This window comes from Lepus europaeus, chromosome 23 (genome assembly GCF_033115175.1).
Source record: "Lepus europaeus isolate LE1 chromosome 23, mLepTim1.pri, whole genome shotgun sequence".
In the NCBI taxonomy this organism is placed as follows: domain Eukaryota; kingdom Metazoa; phylum Chordata; class Mammalia; order Lagomorpha; family Leporidae; genus Lepus; species Lepus europaeus.
In genome coordinates, this window is record NC_084849.1 from 23,786,565 (window position 1) to 23,802,994 (window position 16,430).

At 44.5% G+C, this 16,430-nt stretch overlaps 1 long non-coding RNA gene across 1 annotated transcript; it reads right to left on the reverse strand.

Moving 5' to 3' along the window:
- Positions 1–6,400: 6,400 nt before the first annotated feature.
- Positions 6,401–15,609, reverse strand: LOC133752152 (uncharacterized). Its single transcript, XR_009864893.1, has 3 exons — positions 15,581–15,609; positions 11,251–11,379; positions 6,401–9,220 (listed from the first exon to the last, which is right to left on the reverse strand). It is a non-coding gene; the product is annotated as an uncharacterized LOC133752152 (long non-coding RNA).
- Between the last annotated feature and the right edge of the window lie 821 nt (positions 15,610–16,430).

Here is a 16,430-nt window from a genome sequence, read left to right on the forward strand (position 1 = left end):
TTTCAAACTGGCTCAGCTCCAGCTGTGTGGCCATTTGGGGAGTGAAATAGCAGATAGAAGATCTCTCTGTCCCTCTATGTTTCTATAATTCTGCCTTTCAAACAAATAAATAAATCTTAGAAAAAATACAAGCCATTTGAGTACAACTCAATTACTTAGAAAAAGTGCATCACGTGAAAAAAAGTCCTAAAAAAATTTAAACCTGACATCTTTCAAGTCATGCTTCAAATCAATTTGATTATAGTTTCCAAAGACACAAATTGTTCAGGATCACTGCAATTCAAATTGAAAGCTCGTTTAGCACTGTAAAACGTCTGACTGAATGACATGTGATTTGGCTAACAATACCAAGAAGTAACAAGGAGAAATACAATAAATGATCAAGATGCCAGGTCTTCTGGAGATCGCTCACTGAATCGAATTCATGTCAAATTTTAAAAGCTTGGAGAATTTTCTTCTGAGGCGCCTAAGTTAGTTTTTCTACACTGCATATACCAAGGACTTGTGAGGACAAAATGAAAACAGTACTACAAAGAGAGAGGGAACAGTTTCTTTTCTCCTCTGTAGCTGGAGAACTGTGGGATCATAAACAAACATTTAGCTTTCTGGATCTCAGTTTCTTCACTCATAAAATGAGTGTTAAATTTTTTAAAAAAATATCTTCCAGTCTAATCACCTACAAATCTATGCATCTAGAAAATCCTGAGGCCAGTATCATCTGATGACATGAAGTAGCCACAATATAAAACTGTTCAAGAAATATAAGAAAAGCAAATCCTGATAAAATCAGCTAATTTTTCAAACACACTCCAAAAACCAACCAGGAATATTCTAAGATACAAGGAAAGGAAAAATGTCAAGACTCATCTTAAATAGGCCAAATCATAAAATTTCGCAAAAACTAAAAACAGAAAATAAATGACAAAATGTACTCAGTTCTAGAAAGGGGGTCAAGTAGAGATAGATAAAGTGGAGATATGTGTGTATGTGTGTGTGTGTGTGTATCTATCTGTCTCCACTCAGGACATTCTGTGAAGCTCCAGACTTTCAAATCCTTTGTATTCAAGTAGAAAAGCATTACGATGAGAAAAATAAAATGTATCAAGCAATGGACTGAGAACCCAACACTGCACCAACAGCCAGAGAATCCCAGCCAAAGGTGTGATGCTGACCATGAAGTCCTCTTTACACCTAACAGAATGGACAGAATGCTACAGGAGAAAATAATCAAGCTACAATTTTTTTTTTCTTTTCTTTTAAAGTCTTTTTTTTTTTTTTTTTTTTTGACAGGCAGAGTGGATAGTGAAAGAGAGACAGAGAGAAAGGTCTTCCTTTTTGCCGTTGGTTCACCCTCCAATGGCCGCTGCGGCCAGCTCATCGTGCTGATCCGAAGCTAGGAGCCAGGCGCTTCTCCCGGTCTCCCATGCGGGTGCAGGGCCCAAGCACTTGGGCCATCCTCCACTGCCTTCCCGGGCCACAGCAGAGAGCTGGCCTGGAAGAGGGGCAACCGGGACAGAATCTGGCACCCCGACCGGGACTAGAACGTGGTGTGCCAGCGCCACTAGGCGGAGGATTAGCCTGTTAAGCCATGGCGCCAGCCTACAATTTTGTTTTTAAAAGCAGCACTCTTGGCTGGCGCCGCGGCTCAATAGGCTAATCCTCCGCCTTGCGGCGCCAGCACACCGGGTTCTAGTCCCAGTTGGGGCACCGATCCTGTCCCGGTTGCCCTTCTTCCAGGCCAGCTCTCTGCTGTGGCCCGGGAAGGCAGTGGAGGATGGCCCAAGTGCTTGGGCCCTGCACCCCATGGGAGACCAGAAGAAGCACCTGGCTCCTGCCATCGGATCAGCGAGGTGCGCCTACTGCGGCGGCCATTGGAGGGTGAACCAACAGCAAAGGAAGACCTTTCTCTCTGTCTCTCTCTCACTGTCCACTCTGCCTGTCCAAAAAAAAAGCAGCACTCTTAGGGGCTGGTGTTGAGGTGCAGCAGGTTAAGTCACCACTGTGACACCCGCATCTCCTAGAATGCCAGTCCTGTTTCCAGCTGCTCTGCTTCCAAACCCAGCTCCCTGCTAACGTGCCTGGGAAAGCAGCAGAAGACGGCCTAAGTGCTGTGTCCTTGCCACCCAAGTGGGAAACCTGGATAGATTTCTTGGCTCCTGGCCACTGCAGTCACTTGGGGAGTGGACCAGTGGACAAAACATGTCTTTTTCTCTCACTCTTTCCCTTTCTCTGCCTTTCAAACAAATAAAATAACATCTTTAAAATTAAATTAATAACTTTTAAAAATGTAATAATATAAAAGCAGCAATTCTGCCAGCCTTGAGCGAAGGTGGCAGCTGAGTTAGGAAAGTGAAGGTACTTTTTTTTTTTTTTTAAATCTCCATTACTGCTGGAACTCACAGGAAATGTGTGTAATGATAGCAGCAGTATGGAAGTCTCAAACCTCCAGTTCACAAGATGAAAGAAAAAAACCCAAGGACCGGGCCAGTGCCGTGTGGCTCACTAGGTTAATCCTCCACCTGAGGCACCAGCATCCCATATGGGTGCTGGATTCTAGTCCCGGTTGCTCCTCTTCCAGTCCAGCTCTCTGCTGTGACCTGGGAAGGCAGTGGAGGATGGCCCAGGTGGTTGGGCCAGTGCACCCGATGGGAGACCAGGAAGAGACTCCTGACTCCTGGCTTCAGATCGGTGTAGCTCTGGCTGTTGCTGCCATTTGGAGAGTGAATCAACGGAAGGAAGACCTTTCTCTCTGTCTCTCTCTCTCTGTGACTCTACCTATCAAATAAATAAATAAATAAATATCCAAGGACCCTGCAAAATTAAAATGCATTTCCCTTTTTTGTGCTCTAACTCTGGCAGCGCCTCCAGAAGGCACGTAATGTCAGGAGGCCTCAGCCAGGTTTTTCACACCCATCTACTTTCCCATGGTTTGGAAACACTGCATGATCCTGTCTCTGTCAATGAAAACATTCATCATCAACACATCTAAAGGTGCTTCAGAGTTCACGTGAAACTTCTTTTCTATCTGAATTAAGCTGCACAAAACAAAACAGACATCAAAAAAAAAAAAAAGTAGAATTTCCAGAGCAGCCTTGACAGAAGCCTTCTTCAAACTTCTCAGGCTTCCAATCTTCTACTTTGGTGACTGTCAGCCTCCCAGTGGCTGAGAGATCACTGTGGTGAGAGAACGAGATAAACCCCTACTCCCCACAGAGTTCAGTGAGGGGCCAGGTGTCAGCGACCATCAGTCGGCAGAGCTCCTCTCCTGTGAGTGTTACCTGTGAGTCAGGAGTGCTTTCTGGACTGGTAGAAGGCAGTTTCGGGCCCTTGGCACCAGCGTGTCCTTCAGCATCTTTTCCTGAACAGAGAAGGGAACAACTGAGGAGGTGAGGACCACACTGCAAGAAAGGTAGGCCTTTTGTGAGGAAAGCTAGGCTACCTGCAGAGAGTATTTACCTACTTCCTGCTTGTATATCACTTCCTCTTTATTGTCTATAGCGTATTCATTTCTTTTCCCTGAAGGACCCTGATCCCCGCTGGGTCCTTTAGATCGCGACCCCAGACTCAAAAAATCCTCAGACCAGATGATGCAAGTGCAAGAGGCGGCTTTATTTCACGAGCGCTCGCGGACGCCGTCTCCAGACCCGACGCAGCGGGAGGCAGGAGAGAGGCGTGCGTAGTAGTGTCTGGGGGGCACTTATATACCTGGGGGATAGCAAAAGCGGGAGTACAGAAGCAGAAGAAGCATGGCTACAGGGCTTCGATAAGACAATGGGGTAGGGGCATGCAGGAAATACTTTGCATACTTTTCCGTCTGCCCGGACCCACAGATAAGGGGCGGTTGGGTACTTTCCGTGCCTGTTCCTGTTTATCGGGTGCCGTTATCTCAAACCGCAGCTGCCTGCCCATGACTTATGGTTTCGGCCCAAATTCCAGGAAATGTTTTACTAGAGTTGCCTAAGATGGTGCTGGGGTAGTTAAAATGGCGTGACCATTGTCAGGGTTTTCATCCCCACTGTTCTGAAAACACACAGCAAACATGATCCTGCTTTCAAAGAATATGCACAGGAAGTTGATTTGGGGCCAGCAGCTTTGCAACCATATCATTCAGTTTGCATATTATCACCATGTTATTCAAGAAGGTACTCATCAGATATATCTTAAATACATACAACCTGCAGAACCTATGCACCAGAATATACAGACTACAATTCTGTGCTTCAGGGTCTACTTTTCTAATAAAGTATGCTATGACTAAAGTCTCACTTTAATTTTCATATTATTTACATTTCATAAATAATAAATTAATCTAAATGGAAGGTAGCTTCAGGCTTTTTAAAGGTTATATGCATCATCCAAGGGAAATTCAAGGCTAGGATTATTAATGATTGTTGCTAATAATTTTATTAATTTCGTGCACAGAATCAGATAAGAAGCCACAGGAATACTTAATAGATAAAACTGTGATATAAAATTTAGTCAGTATCTCTGTGTGCTCACCTCCCACTGAGACAAGCACTATCCTGAAAGAAATGTTTATCAGCCAGTGCTGTGGCTCACTTGGCTACTCCACCACCTGTGGCACCGGCACCCCAGGTTGTAGTCCCAGTTCAGGCACCGGATTCTGTCCCGGTTGCACCTCTTCCAGTCCAGCTCCCTGCTGTGACCTGGGAGTGCAGTGGAGGATGGCCCAAGTCCTTGGGCCCTGCACCCCATGGGAGACCAGGAGAAGCGCCTGGCAGAAAGGAAAAGGAAAAGGAAAAGGGAAAGGGAAAGGAAAAGGAAAGGAAAGGAAAGGAAGAAGGAAGGAAGGAAGGAAGAAAAGAAAAGAAAAGAAAGAAATGTTTATCATTCTCACATATTTCTTTGAAGTTTTACCCTATGTGCATTTAGTTTGAAATTTAAATATAATAGCACACTAAAAAAAAAAAAAAAAAAAGCCACAGAAGACTGCAAGGTATCTGGCGCATAATAAATCTTCCCAGGCAGTCGAATCTGTTAATTCACAGGCTTTTATTGGGGTTCCACTCCCTGGCGAGGTTCCCCGGTCCCAACAGAGCAACAGAGCGGGGGCCGGGGAAGTCGCGCGTCAGAGATTGGGAGGGCTCCTTTGATAGATTCAGGGCATGGGGGTTAAAGGTCGAGGCAGGTCTGATCCTCATCGGTTGACCTTTAGGCACCCACAGGGACCTTGACAAGGACTCTTCATTCCCAGAATTATAGGCCTTCCCTCCTTGCGGATCCCAAAGCTATCAGAGACATTTTTCTCTGATCTCAGAACTGAAACACTCAGAGTACTGTTTTCCATACCATGACAGCCTTAAATGTCATGATTTAAAAATTTTGTGACATGGCATATTACAAAATCAATTTGAAAAGATAGGGGCCAGGCCTGTGGCGTAGCAGGTAAACCACCGCCTGCAGTGCCGGCATCCGATATGCACACTGGTTTGAGATCCAGAAGCTCCACTTCCGATCCAGCTCTTTGCTATGGTCTGGGAAAGCAGATGACCCAAGTCTTTGGGCCCCTGTACTGTCGTGGAAGACCTGAAAGAAGCTCCAGGCTCCTGGCTTCGGATCGGCGCAGCTCTGACCACTGTGGCCAATTGGGGAGTAAACCAGCAGATGGAAGACCTCGCTCTCTGTGCCTCTCCTTCTCTCTGTGTAACTCTGATTTTCAAATAAATAAATAAATCTTTGAAAAGATAGTAAATAGTCGCCAGTGGCTTTACCTGCTATACCACAATGCCAGCCTCTCATTGGTACAATGCTAAGAAGATAACCATACTTCCCTCTCTTCCTCTCTCCCTCCCTCAATCCCTCTCCTTCCTTTTTTTTTAGTTCAAGTTTTGCAAAAATATGATTTCAATCCACTCCATAATCACCAGCTTGATGTACCACTAACCGTAATACTCAACAGTAGAAAGATCACAGTTCCACAGGAGTATAAACAAGGGCCAAAAGCAACAATGAAATCACAAGATGTCCATTTCATCCCTATACAATTTTTGTATTCTGTATTAACATATCAGAGAAATATATGTTATCTGTCCTTTTGGGACTGGCTTCTTTCACTAAGCACAATGGATTCTAGTTGCACACATTTTTTTTACAAAAGACAGGATCTCATTCTTTTTTATGGCTAAATACAATTCCATAGTGTATGTATACCAGATTTTCTTTTCTTTTCTTTCTTTTTTTTTTTTTTTTGACAGGCAGAGTGGACAGTGAGAGAGAGAGACAGAGAGAAAGGTCTTCCTTTGCCGTTGATTCACCCTCCAATGGCCGCCACGGTTGGCGTGCTGCGACCGGCACACCGCGCTGATCCGATGGCAGGAGCCAGGTGCTTCTCCTGGTCTCCCATGGGGTGCAGGGCCCAAGGACTTGGGCCATCCTCCACTGCACTCCCTGGCCACAGCAGAGAGCTGGCCTGGAAGAGGGGCAACCGGGACAGAATCCGGTGCCCTGACCGGGACTAGAACCCGGTGTGCCGGCGCCGCAAGGCGGAGGATTAGCCTGTTGAGCCGCGGTGCTGGCCCATATTTTCTTTATCTAGTCATCATTTGATGGACATTTGGATTCATTGCATTTCTTAGCTATTGTGAACTTAACTACAATAAACATGGGGGTACAAATAACTCTTTCATATGCTGACTTCATTTCATTTGAGTGCATTCACAGGAGTGGCATGGCTGGTTCATATCTATTTTTGCATTTCTGAGGAATCTCCATACTGTCTTACATAATAGTTCTACCAGTTTACATTCCTACCAACAAGTATTAAGGTACCTTTTTCCCAGCATCCTTGCAAGAATTTATTATTTTTTGATTTCTGTATGATAGCCATTCCAACTGGGGTGAGGCAAAATCTCACTGTAATTTTATTTGCATTTTCCTGATATCTAGTGAGCCTGCGCACTTTGTCATGTGCTTTGAGAAATACTTGTTCATGTCCCTTGCCCATTTCTTAACTGGATTGTTTGTTTTGTTGTTGTTGAGTTTCTTGAGTTCTTTATAGATCCTAGATATTAATCCCTTATTGGTTGTATAGTTTGCAAATACTTTCTCCCATTCTGTCAGTTGTCTCTTCAATTTGTTGAGTGTTTCCTTTGCAGTGCAGAAGCATCTTAGCTTAATGTAATCTCATTGTCTATTTTTGCTTCTATTTCCTATGCTTCTGAGGTCTTTTCCAAGAAGTCTGCCATGCCAATGTCCTGCAGTTTCCCCAATGTTTCCCTCTAGTAATTTAATGATATCAAGTTGTAGATTCAGATCCTTGATCTATTTTGAGTTGATTTTTGTAAAAGATGTAACATGGTGGTCTTGCTTTATACTTCTGCATGCATAGATCCAATTTTCCCAATAAAATTTGTTGAAGAAACTGTCCTTTCTTCAAGGATTGATTTTAGCTTGTCAAAGACTGGTTGGTTGGAGCTGTGTAGACTGGTTTCTGGAGTTTCTGTTCTGTTCCATTGGTCTGCATGTCTATTTTCATGGCAGTCCCATGCAGTTTTCATAACTACCCTGCAGTGTGTCTTAAAGTCTGGTACTGTGATGCCTCCAGTTTTGTTTTTGCTGTTTAAGATGGCTTTAGCTATTCAGAGTCTCTTGTGCTTCTACATGAATTTTAGCATTGTTGTTTTCTAGATCCTAAAAGAGTTTCCATGGCATTTTGATTATCATTGCACTGAACCTGTAATCTGCTTTGGGTAGTATAAACATTCTGATTATATTAATTCTTCCAATCCATGAACATGGAAAATTTTTCCATTTTTTTGATGTATTTTCTTCTATTCTTTAATGTTCTGTAATTTTCACCTTGGTTTCCAAGATATTTATTTTTATAGCAATTGTGAATGGCACTGATCTTACAAGCGCTTTCTCAGCTATGGCACTGTTTGCGTATACAAGGCTATTGATTTTTGTGTGTGTGGATTTTATATCCTGCAATTTTGCCAAAGTCTCTTATGAGCTTCAATTGTCTCTTGGCGGAGCTTTTTGATTCCCCTACGTATAAGATCATGTATTTCTAATTTTTTCTTCTTTTTTTATGAGAGGATATTATTCTGTCATAAAAAAGAAGGATGAACCTGGAGGATATTATGCTAAGTGAAATAAGCCAGACACAGAAAAATAAACACTTGAATGATCTAACTTATATGTGGAATCTAAAACCGTGATATTTACAAAAGCGGACAATAGAACAGTAGTTGCCAAGGCCTAGGGGGGAGTTGGTCAAATGCTACGAAGTATAGTTATGCAAGAGTAAATGTCTGGAGACTTAACATACAACTTGGTACCTAAATTTCACAATTGTATATTTAAAATTTGCTAATAGGACAGATCTCAAGTGTTTTCATCACAAAAAGAAGAGGTAACTATATGAACTGCTGGATATGTTAATTAGATGGACTGTGATGACTGTTTCACAATGTAGATGCACGTATCAAAACATCAAGTTGCATAACTTAAATACACCTACTTCTTACTTATTAATTTTATGCCTCAATAACGAAAGGGAAGACAGTGCAGAGAAGGGAGCCAGCATTGCTGACCCAGAGGGCAGAGCAAAGGGGAGAGAGAAGCTGAGAAGAGGTGCGCTGCCGTGAAGGCTACTGATGCTAACACTCGACGACGACCACGCTAGGGCATCTGCAGGGCAGCCTGCCCCTCACCAGGACACTGCACCAGCAACGTGCACCGAAAGCTTTACAGGTGTGTGTGCCCTAAGGTCACAGCTAAGAAACGTATGGAAACAGGCAGAGCTTTGTGGCAGACTATCAGGTCATTTCATAGTCTTAATGTCTTCTTTACGTTTTCTTCACAGTAAAACTGTTCTATTTATAATCATGAAAAAAAAAAGGTGTTATTTGAAAGAAATGAAGCCAAACCCTGCAGTCTCATCCTGGGGACTCTACAGAAATCAGAACAGAGGGCTCCAGGTCGCAGAGCCCGAGGCTCAGACCCTTCAGGAGAGTACATCCACAGTGGTCCTACGCACAGTAAGACTGAAGGCACTGCTCCAGCTCCCTACTCCCACACCTCTAGGTAGATACTGGAGGAGAACAGACCAGGTTTTTCCTGAGGTGAAGACATGCTGTCCCCCTAGCCCGAATTAGAGATGGGGAAGCTGCTTCTGCAGACACTGAGCCTTCGTGTACTGCTGTTGAAAAGCAGGTTTAATCAGTATCCTGGGTGCCAGCACACAATTGTTGTCCACCTGGTCAAACACAAAAGGCAAGAGATTGTCTATTAGACCACTGGAGTTTTCATAACTTTGACATATTATTCATCCAATCACTGTCACTGTCACTCAGTGGGCACTCAATTCTTCAAATTCCACATCTATGCTGAACTAGGTGCTAGGGATTCAACATTGAATATACAAGAATAAACCACATGGGCCGGCGCCATGGCTTAACAGGCTAATCCTCTGCGTTGCGGCGCCGGCACACCGGGTTCCAGTCCCGTTTGGGGCGCTGGATTCTGTCCCAGTTGCCCCTCTTCCAGGCCAGCTCTCTGCTATGGCCCAGGAAGGCAGTGGAGGATGGCCCAAGTTCTTGGGCCCTGCACCCGCAAGGTAGACCAGGAGAAGTACCTGGCTCCTGGCTTCGGATCAGCGATATGTGCTGGCTGCAGCGGCCATTGGAGGGTGAACCAAGGGCAAAAAGGAAGACCTTTCTCTCTGTCTCTCTCTCTCTCACTATCCACTCTGCCTGTCAAAAAAAAAAAAACCAAGAATAAACCACATGAGGCCAGCACCGTGGTGCAATAGGTTAATCCCCGACATCCTATATGGGCACCAGTTCTAGTCCCAGCTGCTCCCTTTCCGATCCAGCTCTCTGCTATGATCTGGGATAGCAGTAGAAGATGGCCCAAGTCCTTGGGCTCCTGCGCCCATGGGGGAGACTGGGAAGAAAAACCTGGCTCCTGACTTCGGATCGGTGTAGCTCCGGCTGCTGTGGCCGTTGGGGAGTAAACAAACGGAAGAAAGACCTTTCTCTCTGTCTCTCCCTCTCACCGTCTGTAACTCTACCTCTCAAATACATACATACAATCTTTTTTTTAAAAGAATAAACTACAGAGCCTGTCTTCAAGGAGTTCATGTTCATTCAGTCTACAAAATGTCATTACATAGGATAAGCGTTTTCTCTTTTGTGGCCTTTGCCATAACTGACCTACACAATCACATTCCACTGTTCCAGTTTTACCCTGGAATATTTTCTATCTGGACATCTTTCCATGAACTACCTGAAATTGAAACAGATTTTACTGTAATCTGAGTTTACTGGTATAAAACAGACATATTTTAAAACTTTCAGACACAGGATATTAAGGAAAATCATTTAAGTCATAAAATTATGGCAAAAAAAAAACAGATGGCCACATGCCTTCCACATCATATGTTAATGGCAAACCATTCAACTCATTATTTACTATTGATTGGAATTCCTAAAATTAGTGAAAATACATGGTAATCTATAAAAACCTGTCTAGTGATTATACAAATAACTTGTCTGATAGGAAAGATAACAACAAAGATACTATAAGTTATTGTCCTGCCGGGCATTAAGCAGGTTTTTAATCTGAGTATTCCTACTCTAATAATGACTCAAAATATTAATAAAAACATGGATATTCAAAATGGCCCTTGAATTACCTTTGCTCTCTTCCTGGTTCTTTCATTAATTAACATACTGAATAAAATATTTAACATGTTTTCATTTCAATTTTTTGTGAGCCATATTTTTCATTTTGTGAAAATTCTACTTTGACAAGGTGGGAAAAAAACCATTTTTTTAAAGTAGGACATCAGGGGCCTTGTGCTTGGTAGTGAGATGATGGACATCAGTAATCAGCCTTCCTTAGTAGGACTCTTGGGACATTAGAGATCTCAAGGTCATCTCAGAACTTCTAAGAAAGACACCCAAGCTTCTGCCTCCTGACTACATGACTAAAAATAGTAAAAACAGAGCAATTTTAATTAGAGACAATTACAATGATTTTCCTTTGAAATTCTGTCAAATAATTTAAGATAATTTTAAGATGCTGCTTGGTAACTAGACGCACTCTTACTTCTTTCAATACCAGTGTTTAAATATGCTATACTCTGCTTCTATCAAGTAATTATTTGACTGGCCCTCGACCCTAATGACTTATTCTCTTTATATAAATACACACACACACACACACACACTAAGATCTCTCTGACAGACCGATGAGTGGAACAGAATCTATATCCATTCATACCAACAGTCCTCGGTTTCAAATCTTCCTTTTAAGCCCGCAATATTTCCAGACCAAACAGCTTTGATCAAAAATGCACATTCACTGTTTGGGCATTTTAGTAAACATCAGTGCAAGGAGTCAGAGATAATCCTATAGAAACACAAGAATCAAACGGAATCAATTTCTTTGCCTTTACATGTTGTACAGTATATCTTAGAACAAATAAACCAAAAAATCAGTATTAAGATGATTCGCATCTAAGTGCATTTTTGAGTTGCAGTCACGGTGCAGTAAAAAGGTACATTGTAAGATCATAAAATTCACCATCAACAGATGTGTAATCAAAATCTATGTAAGAGCCACAGAAGTAAATGCCATAGTAAAAGTAGAATCTACCTTTGTTATAAACCAAAAACAAACAAAAACTGTTCAGGAAATACAGGGACACTTTTTCACTCTTTCCCATCTCTTTGCCAAGCTGGACTACATAAGCCCCCTTATTTGCTTCCCCTGCGATCTCCATGTTTACAATGAGTTCTGAACTCAGCTCCCCAAGGTGGACTGTACGCATCCCGAGGACAGAGCTGTGATGTTCCCACTCCTGTGTCCTCTGTGACTGAGCCCTCAGAAATGTCTGCTGGACCAGTTTGTTGGTCCCCGAGGTACTACTGGTTACAGTACGCCCCAGTCCCAGAAGGAGAGCCTGAGACCACATTTCCAGCCAAAGTTTCTTGGACTGCTAATATCTGGCATATTTTCTGACTCTGAAGAAGTGTTTGCACTTGAAATTTTGGGGGTTTTTTTCTGCTTAAAAACTAATCAATATTCTTAATGAAAGTAAGGTTACCATTAGGAAATTCCATTCAATGGTTTATGAATCATTCTCTGTGGTATGTGTGCCGAGGACTGAGTGCAGGGGTGGACACAGGGAAGGAGAAAGCTCTGAATGTAATGTCAAGAGCCTCCGACAGTTCTGGCCAGTGCGGTCAAACCAAAAGAAAAAGGAGAAATAGGAAGGGAGAGGAGGAGGTGGAAGAGAAAGAACAGAAAGAAGAAAAGATTAATCCTGGGAAGGAATAAATAAAACATCTTTATTCATAAGGTTAGTATTTTTGTAAATAATTGTGCACTAGCATAATGGATTTTTATAAAGCCATAGAAGATAAATAATCTACTTCAATAAAATTAAAAGAAAATATATAGAAATAATTATGTAAAAACATAAGGTTATTAATGAAAGCTTACATGCTAAGAAAAAAGCTGCTGCTCACCAACCCTAGGATGACAGGAAACAGTCCCCCCCCCCCCCACGTCAGCAGCAAGCTCCTAGGGTTATTGAGAATGCATGCAAACAGTGGGAGATTTAAGGTCACAAAAGCACTGGAACCCTATGTCAACAAGGCTCAGTCACTTTCCGCCCAAGTACTGGTGTACGTACCATGAGCCACACTCCAAGTAAATAGATTTCCAATTATTAGAATGCCTTAATTAAAAATAATTATTTAAAATAAGTTTAACATGATTCCGAACACTTCTTCTGTTTAGGCACCAACGTCAACAATCCTGGATTAACTGTTTCATTCACAACATAAATTTCTTTGGCATAGTCCCTCCAACCCCCTGAACCTCAGGTCTGTCCATCCTTCCTTTCTTCATTCCCTCTTACCTTCCTCTTTCTCTCTCTCTGTCTCATATTACATGAGAGGGATATATTTCGAAGTAAAGTTGTTTATACCTACAATCAGTAGCTTACATAAACCAAGGCATTACAGCTTAATAGGGTTCAGTGGAATCCCATTAGTCAAGATAACATGCATACTACATATGTAGGAAGACAAGCATCCATACAGGGGCTGCTACTGTTAAGGTTAAGTCACCACTTCCATCCCACACCAAAGTGCGGGTTCAAGTATTGTCTGCTCAATTTCCAATCTGTAGAAATAGAAAAAAGAGCAGTGTTTGGAAGGAGTTAAAGAGAGAAGTGGAGAGCCAGCGCCATGGTGTAGTGGGTAAGGCCCTGCCTGCAGTGCCAACATCCCATATGGGCACTGGTTCTAGTCCCGGCTGCTCCACTTCCTACCCAGCTCTCTGCTATGGCCTGGGAAAGCAGTAGAGAGGATGGCCCAAGGACTTTGCACCCCGGGTGGGGGCCTGAAGGAAGCTCTGGTTCCTAGCTTTGGATCAGCCCAGCTCCAGCTGTTGCAACCACTTGGGGAGTGAACCAGCAGATGGAAGACACCTCTCTCTCTCTCTCTCTCTCTCTGCCTCTGCCTCTGCCTCTCTGTAACTCTGCCTTACAAATAATAAATAAATCTTAAGAGAAAGAGAGAAGTGGAGGCATGAGGATTTTTAGCACAATAAAGCTACTCTGTATGACACTATAAAGATGAATACATGACATTACAGATTTTGGCAAAATTCATAGAAATGTACAATACAAAAGTGAACCCTAGTGTAAACTCTGAACTGTAGTTAATAATAATGGACAGCCATTGCTTCATTATTTTTAACATATGCACCAAATTAATGTAAAATATTAGTAATAGGAAAAACAATGAGGATGAGGGAATGTATAGGACTTATCTGTGCTATCCATTCAGTTTGTCTATAAATTTAAAACTGTTTCAAAAAATAAAGTCTATATAGTAAAGTTTTTCAAAAGCCATGAGAACAAGAGTTATTAAATGAAGACATAAAAAACTTTAAGCCAAAAGATGGAAAACAGAGGAAAGAGGATTAAAGACTAGGTAAGACAAAAACAAGACAAGACAGCTTCAAACTCAAAAACTAAAACAGAAAATTATAAAATATTTTCAACTGAATGGAAAATTTGTGGATGTAGCTAAAATTGTGCTCAGAGAAAAATTTGCAGTATTAAATATTTATACTGGGGGAAAAATCAGAGGTTTCAAACTAATGATTTAAGTACTCACCTGAGGAAATTAAATCCAAAGCAAGCAAAAAGAGAGAAATAATAAAAAGCAGCAATCAACAAATAGGAAAATAGAAAAACAGCAAAGAAAAACCAGTGACGCCAAAAGCAGGTCCTTGCAAAAATCAAGAGAAATGAGTAACCTCCAGACTGGCACTGTCCAAAGGAACTTTCACTGCAATGCCCTAGATGGTAGCACAAGTGATTACAGTCAAAATGTGGCCAGTGTGACTGAGGGGCTCAATTTTGATTTCATTTTATTTAAATTAACTTCATTTAAATAGCCATATTTGGTTAAGCATGGCTGTATTGGACAGTGAAACTACAGGCAAGAATACTGACGGGAACGAGAACAGGTACAGAAAGAGGAGAGGAAGATAAATGGGAAGGAGGGCAACAGAATGAGGGAATAAGGGAAGACACAAACAACCGAAATCAGGAATGAAATGAAAAAGAGGACTACACTACAGAGCCTAACATCAGAGGCTTCACAAGGATACAAGTGTTATAAACAGATTAAAAGGGCTAACCCCTTGAAAGATATCAAGAACTAAAACTCACTCAAAAAGAACCGAGTAGCACATAGAACCTCGACAGTCACAGTATAAAACTGAGTCCACAGTATAAAACCAACACTTGAAACTGGGCCCAGGCAGCTCCCTCGTATACACAACCAAACCTTTAAAGAATGACAATTCTATATAAAATGTTCCTGAAACAGGAGAGAACACTTCCCAACTAATTTTATGAAATAATCACTAACCTTGATACTAAAAATCAATATTATAATCACTAATTTTTTTTGACAGGCAGAGTGGACAGTGAGAGAGACAGAGACAGGTCACCCTCCAGTGGCCGCTGTGGCCGGTGCACCGCGCTGATCCGAAGGCAGGAGCCAGGTGCTTCTCCTGGGCTCCCATGGGGTGCAGGGCCCAAGGACTTGGGCCATCCTCCTCTGCCCTCCCGGGCCACAGCAGAGAGCTGGACTGGAAGAGGGGCAGCCGGGACAGAACCCGGCACCCCAGCCATGATGGCAGAGGCCCCAGGTCTCAGCTCCCGGCACAGTGCCCGGCACAGAGGGTGTCCTCGGACTCACGAGGTCATAGCCTGCTTCTCTGGGGGCCCCTCGCCCCTCGCCGGCCCTGGAGCAGCGGGTGGAGCTCTGGCCCCCGGCCCTGCCAGGCCCCGGCCCCCTGACGGCGGCAAACCCCAGTGGCGTGGGCTCCAGGCTCCCTGGCCACAGACCGGTGTCCCCAGCCAGCACCGGACACACGGGGTGTGGGCACGGGGTCGGCTCCCCGCCTCAGGCCTCGGCTGGGCCTCGCTCCCTCTCCCGGGCTCGGGCCGCGCCCACGGCATCCGTCCCCGCCAGAGAGGAAGGCCACGCCAGGGCGCTCCGACCCGGCCTCCAGTCCCCACCTGGCCAGTCCCGCCGGCCCCAAGCCTCTCCAGCTGGGTTCGCGCCACCGCCTGTCCTGTCCAATCCCAGAGGCAGCTGCGAGCCTGCGCACTGGGGCCTCGCCCTGCGCAAGCGCGCCCTCTGCTGTCAAGACTGGAGTTGGCTGGGCAGGCCTGGGCAGGGGCTGAGGCTGGGGCAGGCTGAGCTAGGCTAAGCTAGGCTAAGCTGAGCTAGGGCTGGGGCTGGGGCAGGCTGAGCTAGGCTACACTGAGCTAGGCTGGGCTAGACTGGGCTAGGCTGGGCTGGGTTGGGGGCTGGGTTGGGGCTGAGGCTGGGCAGGCCTGGGCTGGTGCTATGGCAGGCTGGGCTGGACTGGGCTGAGCTGAGCTGGGTTGGGGCTGAGGCTGGGGCAGGCTGAGCTAGGCTGGGCTGAGCTGGACTGGGCTGAGCTGGACTGGGCTGGGCCTGGGCTGGGATGCACTGAGCCAGGCCAGCCAAGGCCAGGCCAGGGGGCTTGGCCTGGGAGTGCAGGGGACCTTCCCTCCATCCCCAGCAAGGAATGCTAGGGTGTCCGCAGCACCCGGTTGGGGCTCAGCCTTGCGCCTGTCTCGGCCTCCTTCTCTTCATCCCGTGGGGGCGGGAGAAAGGAGAGGAAGGAGCAGCAGGTCTGGGTTCCGTGGGGGAAGCCCCCAGCAGGGCTGCTGCCACCATGGACAGCAGATCCGGAAGGCACTGCCTGGTCTTCGACTGCTCTGCTTGTCATCCAGGGCTAGGAGCCACCCCCTCCCCTGCCACCTGTCACTGAGGCCACACCTCCCCCAGGCAGTGAAGAAGCCCGCGTGTGGTTTGAGGCCCAGGCCAGAGCTCAGG